The following is a 6,238-nucleotide window of genomic DNA, read 5'->3' on the forward strand; positions in this document are numbered from 1 at the left end:
CAATTCTTGCTCGAACTCGTGAGAGCTTTTGCTTGGGTCTTTGTTGAGCATCTTCTTCATCTTGTTCTTCTTCTTGGCCTTCTTCATTGTTGACGTCGTCGTTCTCTTGTCGTGGTGGGGAAGGAGGCTGTTGATGTTCATCTTGACGTACTTCCTCGTTTTCTTCATCTTGGTGTGGCCCACTTGTGGATGCTTCCGTGTCGATCCTTGGTTCACCTTGTTGTGAAGTAGAAGCTTCCACTTGGACGGATGAAGTACTCTCCTTCACCTCCGTTGGACGAATTTTGCCAATGGACAAATCTTGAATTGCTTCTGAAGGGTCTTTGTCTCCTACATCAATTGGCAATTGCTCTACTTGCGATCCATTATATTCATCAAACTTCACATCTACCGTGTCCTCAACCTTTCGGGTGAAATTGTTGTAGACACGGTAAGTGTGAGAGTTTGAGCCATAACCAAGTAGAAAACCCTCATGAGATTTGGGAGCAAACTTTGAACGACGATGCTTATCAAGAATGTAGCACTTTGAGCCGAATACTCGAAAGTATCCAACTTGAGGCTTGTTACCGGTGAGGAGCTCGTATGCCGTCTTGCCGAGTAGCTTGTGAAGATATAAGCGATTTGTTGCGTGACAAGCTGTCTCAACTGCTTCTGCCCAAAAGTGCTTTGGCGTCTTGTATTCATCAAGCATTGTCCTTGCCATTTCAATGAGCGTGCGGTTCTTCCTCTCAACAACTCCATTTTGTTGAGGTGTGTATGTAGCCGAGAACTCGTGTGAAATCCCTTCTTCGTCAAGAAAGGTGTCCACATTTGTGTTCTTGAACTCCGTTCCTTTGTCACTCCGAACCTTCTTGATCTTCACATCAAACTGATTTTGGGCTTTCCTAGCGAAGTTTCTGAAGATCTTCTGGACCTGCGATTTATCATTGAGGAAAAATACCCACGTAAATCTTGAAAAATCATCAACTATAACTAGACCAAAGGAATTTCCACCGAGACTCTTGTAGGCATTGGGACCATAAAGATCCATGTGAAGCAACTCAAGTGGCCTCCTTGTGGTCATGATGTTCTTCACTTGATGTCTTCCTCCAACCTGTTTACCTGCTTGACAAGCACTGCAAAGTCTATCCTTATCAAATATGACATCGTTAACTCCAAGGATATGATTTCCTTTAATAAGCTTGTCAAGGTTTCTCATGCCAACGTGACCTAGTCGTCTATGCCACAACCAACCTTTTGAGGATTTAGCAACAAAGCAAGTTTTAGGTTGTGCCTTTTTAGAGAAATCGACGATGTAAAGATCACCTCTACGCATACCGGTAAAGACCATTTTATGATTGTCCCGACGAAATACTTGGCGGGACCGAGAATAGTGCAATGGGTAACAGAGAGTTTGCAACCCCATTCCGGTGGGACCGAGATCCTTATCGGTAGAACCGAATTGCTAGGGTTTGGCAGTGGCTAATGACAAGTGAAACTCGGTGGCGCCGGATAGGAAAAATCGGTAGGACCGAGTTTGGCTTAGAGTTTAGGTCATATGTGGATGTGGGAAAGTAGTTGAGGATTTTGGAGCATATCATTAAGCACATGGAGCAAGAGGCTCATTAAGCAACACCTCATCCCTCCTTGATAGTATTGGCTTTTCCTATGGACTCAATGTGATCTTGGATCACTAAAATATAAAATGAAGAGTCTTGAGCTTTTGAGCTTGAGCCAATCCTTTGTCCTTAGCATTTTGAGGGTTCCTCTTTCACATCCATGCCATGCCATTGTTGAACTTATCTGAAACATGCTAGATAGAAGTGTTAGTCCAACACGAGATATGTTGTCATCAATTATCAAAACCACCTAGGGAGCACTTGTGCTTTCATGGTGGTTGGGCGGCCGACACGCGGGCCCGAGGTAGACATAAAGCGAACGGGAGGTGCTTCCTTCTTGTGTCCGTGTGGAAACAAATCATGCATAGAATTTGGGCTGAAAGTGCGTCCAGACGAACACCAAGCAGACATAATTTGTGTGTGCCGGCGCATCGGGCCATGTTTTCTGTCCGCGCGAACCCAAACAGGCACGGCCGGATTGAAGGGAATATGCCCTAGAGGCAATAATAAAGTTATTATTTATTTCCTTATATCATGATAAATGTTTATTATTCATGCTAGAATTGTATTAACCGGAAACATGATACATGTGTGAATACATAGACAAACAGAGTGTCACTAGTATGCCTCTACTTGACTAGCTCGTTTATCAAAGATGGTTATGTTTTCTAGCAATAGACATGAGTTGTCATTTGATTAACGGGATCACATCATTAGGAGAATGATGTGATTGACTTGACCCATTCCATTAGCTTAGCACTTGATCGTTTAGTTTGTTGCTATTGCTTTCTTCATGACTTATACATGTTCCTATGACTATGAGATTATGCAACTCCCGTTTACCGGAGGAACACTTTGTGTGCTACCAAACGTCACAACGTAACTGAGTGATTATAAAGGTGCTCTACAGGTGTCTCCGAAGGTACTTGTTGAGTTGGCATATTTCGAGATTAGGATTTGTCACTCCGATTGTCGGAGAGGTATCTCTGGGCCCACTCGGTAATGCACATCACTATAAGCCTTGCAAGCATTGTAACCAATGAGTTAGTTGCGGGATGATGTATTACGGAATGAGTAAAGAGACTTGCCGGTAACGAGATTGAACTAGGTATTGAGATACCGACGATCGAATCTCGGGCAAGTAACATACCGATGACAAAGGGAACAACGTATGTTGTTATGCGGTTTGACCGATAAAGATCTTCATAGAATATGTAGGAACCAATATGAGAATCCAGGTTCCGCTATTGGTTATTGACCGGAGACGTGTCTCGGCCATGTCTACATAGTTCTCGAACCCGTAGGGTCCGCACGCTTACAGTTCGGTGACAATCGGTATTATGAGTTTTTGTGTTTTGATGTACCAAAGGTAGTTCGGAGTCCTGGATATGATCATGATCACGGACATGATGAGGAGTCTCGAAATGGTCGAGACATAAAGATCGATATATTGGACGACTATATTTGCATACCAGAATGGTTCCGGGTGAGATCGGGAATATACCGGAGCACCGGGAGGTTTTCGGAACCCCCCGGGAGGTATATGGGCCTTATTGGGCTTTAGTGGAAAGGAGGGGAAAGGAGCAAGGGAGGTGCACGCCCCCAAGCCCAATCCGAATTGGGAAGGGGGCCGCCCCCCTTTCCTTCCTCCCTCTCTGCTCTTCCTTCCCTCTCCTACTCCAAGTTGGAAAGGGGGGAATCCTACTCCCAGTGGGAGTAGGACTCCCCTTGGCGCGCCTCTCCTGGACGGCCGCCTCCTCCCCCTTGCTCCTTTATATACAGGGGCAAGGGGCACCCCATAGACACACAATTGATCATTGATCCCTTAGCCATGTGCGGTGCCCCCCTCCACCATAATCCACCTCGATCATATCGTAGCGGTGCTTAGGCACAGCCCTGCGTCGGTAGCATCATCATCACCGTCACCACGCCGTCGTGCTGACGAAACTCTCCTGTGAAGCTTTGCTGGATCGGAGCTCGCGGGATGTCATCGAGTTGAATGTGTGCAGAACTCGGAGGTGCCGTGCGTTTAGTATTTGGATCGGTCGGATCGTGAAGACGTACGACTACATCAACCGCGTTGTGCTAACGCTTCCGCTTTCGGTCTACGAGGGTACGTGGACACACTCTCCCCTCTCGTTGCTATGCATCACCATGATCCCGCGTGTGCGTAGGATTTTTTTTTGAAATTACTACGTTCCCCGACAGTGGCATCCGAGCCAGGTTTTATGCGTAGATGTTATATGAACGAGTAGAACACAAGTGAGTTGTGGGCGATACAAGTCATACTGCTTACCAGCATGTCATACTTTGGTTCGGCGGTATTGTTGGATGAAGCGGCTTGGACCGACATTACGCGTACGCTTACGCGAGACTGGTTCTACCGACGTGCTTTGCACATAGGTGGCTGGCGGGTGTTAGTTTCTCCAACTTTAGTTGAACCGAGTGTGGCTACGCCCGGTCCTTGAGAAGTTTAAAACAACACTAACTTGACGAACTATCGTTGTGGTTTTGATGCGTAGGTAAGAACAGCTTTTGGCATCCCATAGCAGCCACGTAAAATTTACAACAACAAAGTAGAGGACGTCTAACTTGTTTTTGCAGGGCATGTTGTGATGTGATATGGTCAAGACATGATGCTATATTTTGTTGTATGAGATGATCATGTTTTGTAACCGAGTTATCGGCAACTGGTAGGAGCCATATGGTTGTCGCTTTGTTGTATGCAATGCAATCGCCCTGTAATTGCTTTACTTTATCACTAAGCGGTAGCGATAGTCGTAGAAGCAATAGTTGGCGAAACGACAACGATGCTACGATGGAGATCAAGGTGTCGCGCAGGTGACGATGGTGAACATGATGGTGCTTCGGAGATAGAGATCACAAGCACAAGATGATGATGGCCATATCATATCACTTATATTGATTGCACGTGATGTTTATCCTTTATGCATCTTATTCTGCTTTGTTTGACGGCAGCATTATAAGATGATCTCTCACTAAATTTCAAGGTAAATGTGTTCTCCCTGAGTATGCACCGTTGCCAAAGTTTCTCGTGCCGAGACACCACATGATGATCGGGTGTGATAAGCTCTACGTTCATCTACAATGGGTGCAAGCCAGTGTTGCACACGCGGAATACTCAGGTTAAACTTGACGAGCCTAGCATATGCAGATATGGCCCCGGAACACTGAGACCAAAAGGTCGAGCGTGAATCATATAGTAGACATGATCAACATAGTCATGTTCATCATTGAAAACTACTCCATCTCACGTGATGATCGGACATGGTTTAGTTGATTTGGATCACGTGATCACTTAGATGATTAGAGGGATGTCTATCTAAGTGGGAGTTCTTAAGTAATATGATTAATTCAACTTAAATTTATCATGAACTTAGTACCTGATAGTATTTTGCTTGTCTATGTTGATTGTAGACAGATGGCCCGTGCTGTTGTTCCGTTGAATTTTAATGCGTTCCTTGAGAAAGCAAAGTTGAAAGATGATGGTAGCAATTACACGGACTGGGTCCGTAACTTGAGGATTATCCTCATTGCTGCACAGAAGAATTACGTCCTGGAAGCACCGCTGGGTGCCAGGCCTGCTGCAGATGTTGCTGATGATGTTAAGAACGTTTGGCAGAGTAAAGCTGATGACTACTTGATGGTTCAGTGTGCCATGCTTTATGGCTTAGAACCGGGACTTCAACGACGTTTTGAACGTCATGGAGCATATGAGATGTTTCAGGGGTTGAAGTTAATATTTCAAGCAAATGCCCAGATTGAGAGATATGAAGTCTCTAATAAGTTCTATAGCTGCAAGATGGAGGAGAATAGTTTTGTCAGTGAACATATACTCAAAATGTCTGGGTATCATAATCACTTGACTCAACTGGGAGTTAATCTTCCTGTTGATAGTGTCATTGACAGAGTTCTTCAATCACTGCCACCAAGCTACAAAAGCTTCATGATGAACTATAATATGCAAGGGATGAACAAGACAATTCCCGAGCTCTTCGCAATGCTAAAGGCAGCGTAGGTAGAAATAAAAAAGGAGCATCAAGTGTTGATGGTCAACAAGACCACCAGTTTCAAGAAAAAGGGCAAAGGGAATAAGAAGGGGAACTTCAAGAAGAACAACAAACAAGTTGCTGCTCAAGAGAAGAAACCCAAGTCCGGACCTAAGCCTGAGACCGAGTGCTTCTACTGCAAACAGACTGGTCACTGGAAGCAGAACTGCCCCAAGTATTTGGCGGATAAGAAGGATGGCAAGGTGAACAAAGGTATATGTGATATACATGTTATTGATGTGTACCTTACCGGAGCTCGCAGTAGCACCTGGGTATTTGATACTGGTTTTGTTGCTAATATTTGCAACTCGAAACAGGGACTACGGATTAAGCGAAGACTGGCTAAGGACGAGGTGACGATGCGCGTGGGAAATGGTTCCAAATTCGATGTGATCGCCGTCGGCACGCTACCTCTACATCTACCTTCGGGATTAGTTTTAGACCTAAATAATTGTTATTTGGTGCCAGCGTTAAGCATGAACATTATATCTGGATCTTGTTTGATGCGAGACGGTTATTCATTTAAATATGAGAATAATGGTTGTTCTATTTATATGAGTAATATCTTTT

This window comes from Triticum urartu, chromosome 2 (assembly GCF_003073215.2).
Source record: "Triticum urartu cultivar G1812 chromosome 2, Tu2.1, whole genome shotgun sequence".
NCBI classification, from domain to species: Eukaryota; Viridiplantae; Streptophyta; class Magnoliopsida; order Poales; family Poaceae; genus Triticum; species Triticum urartu.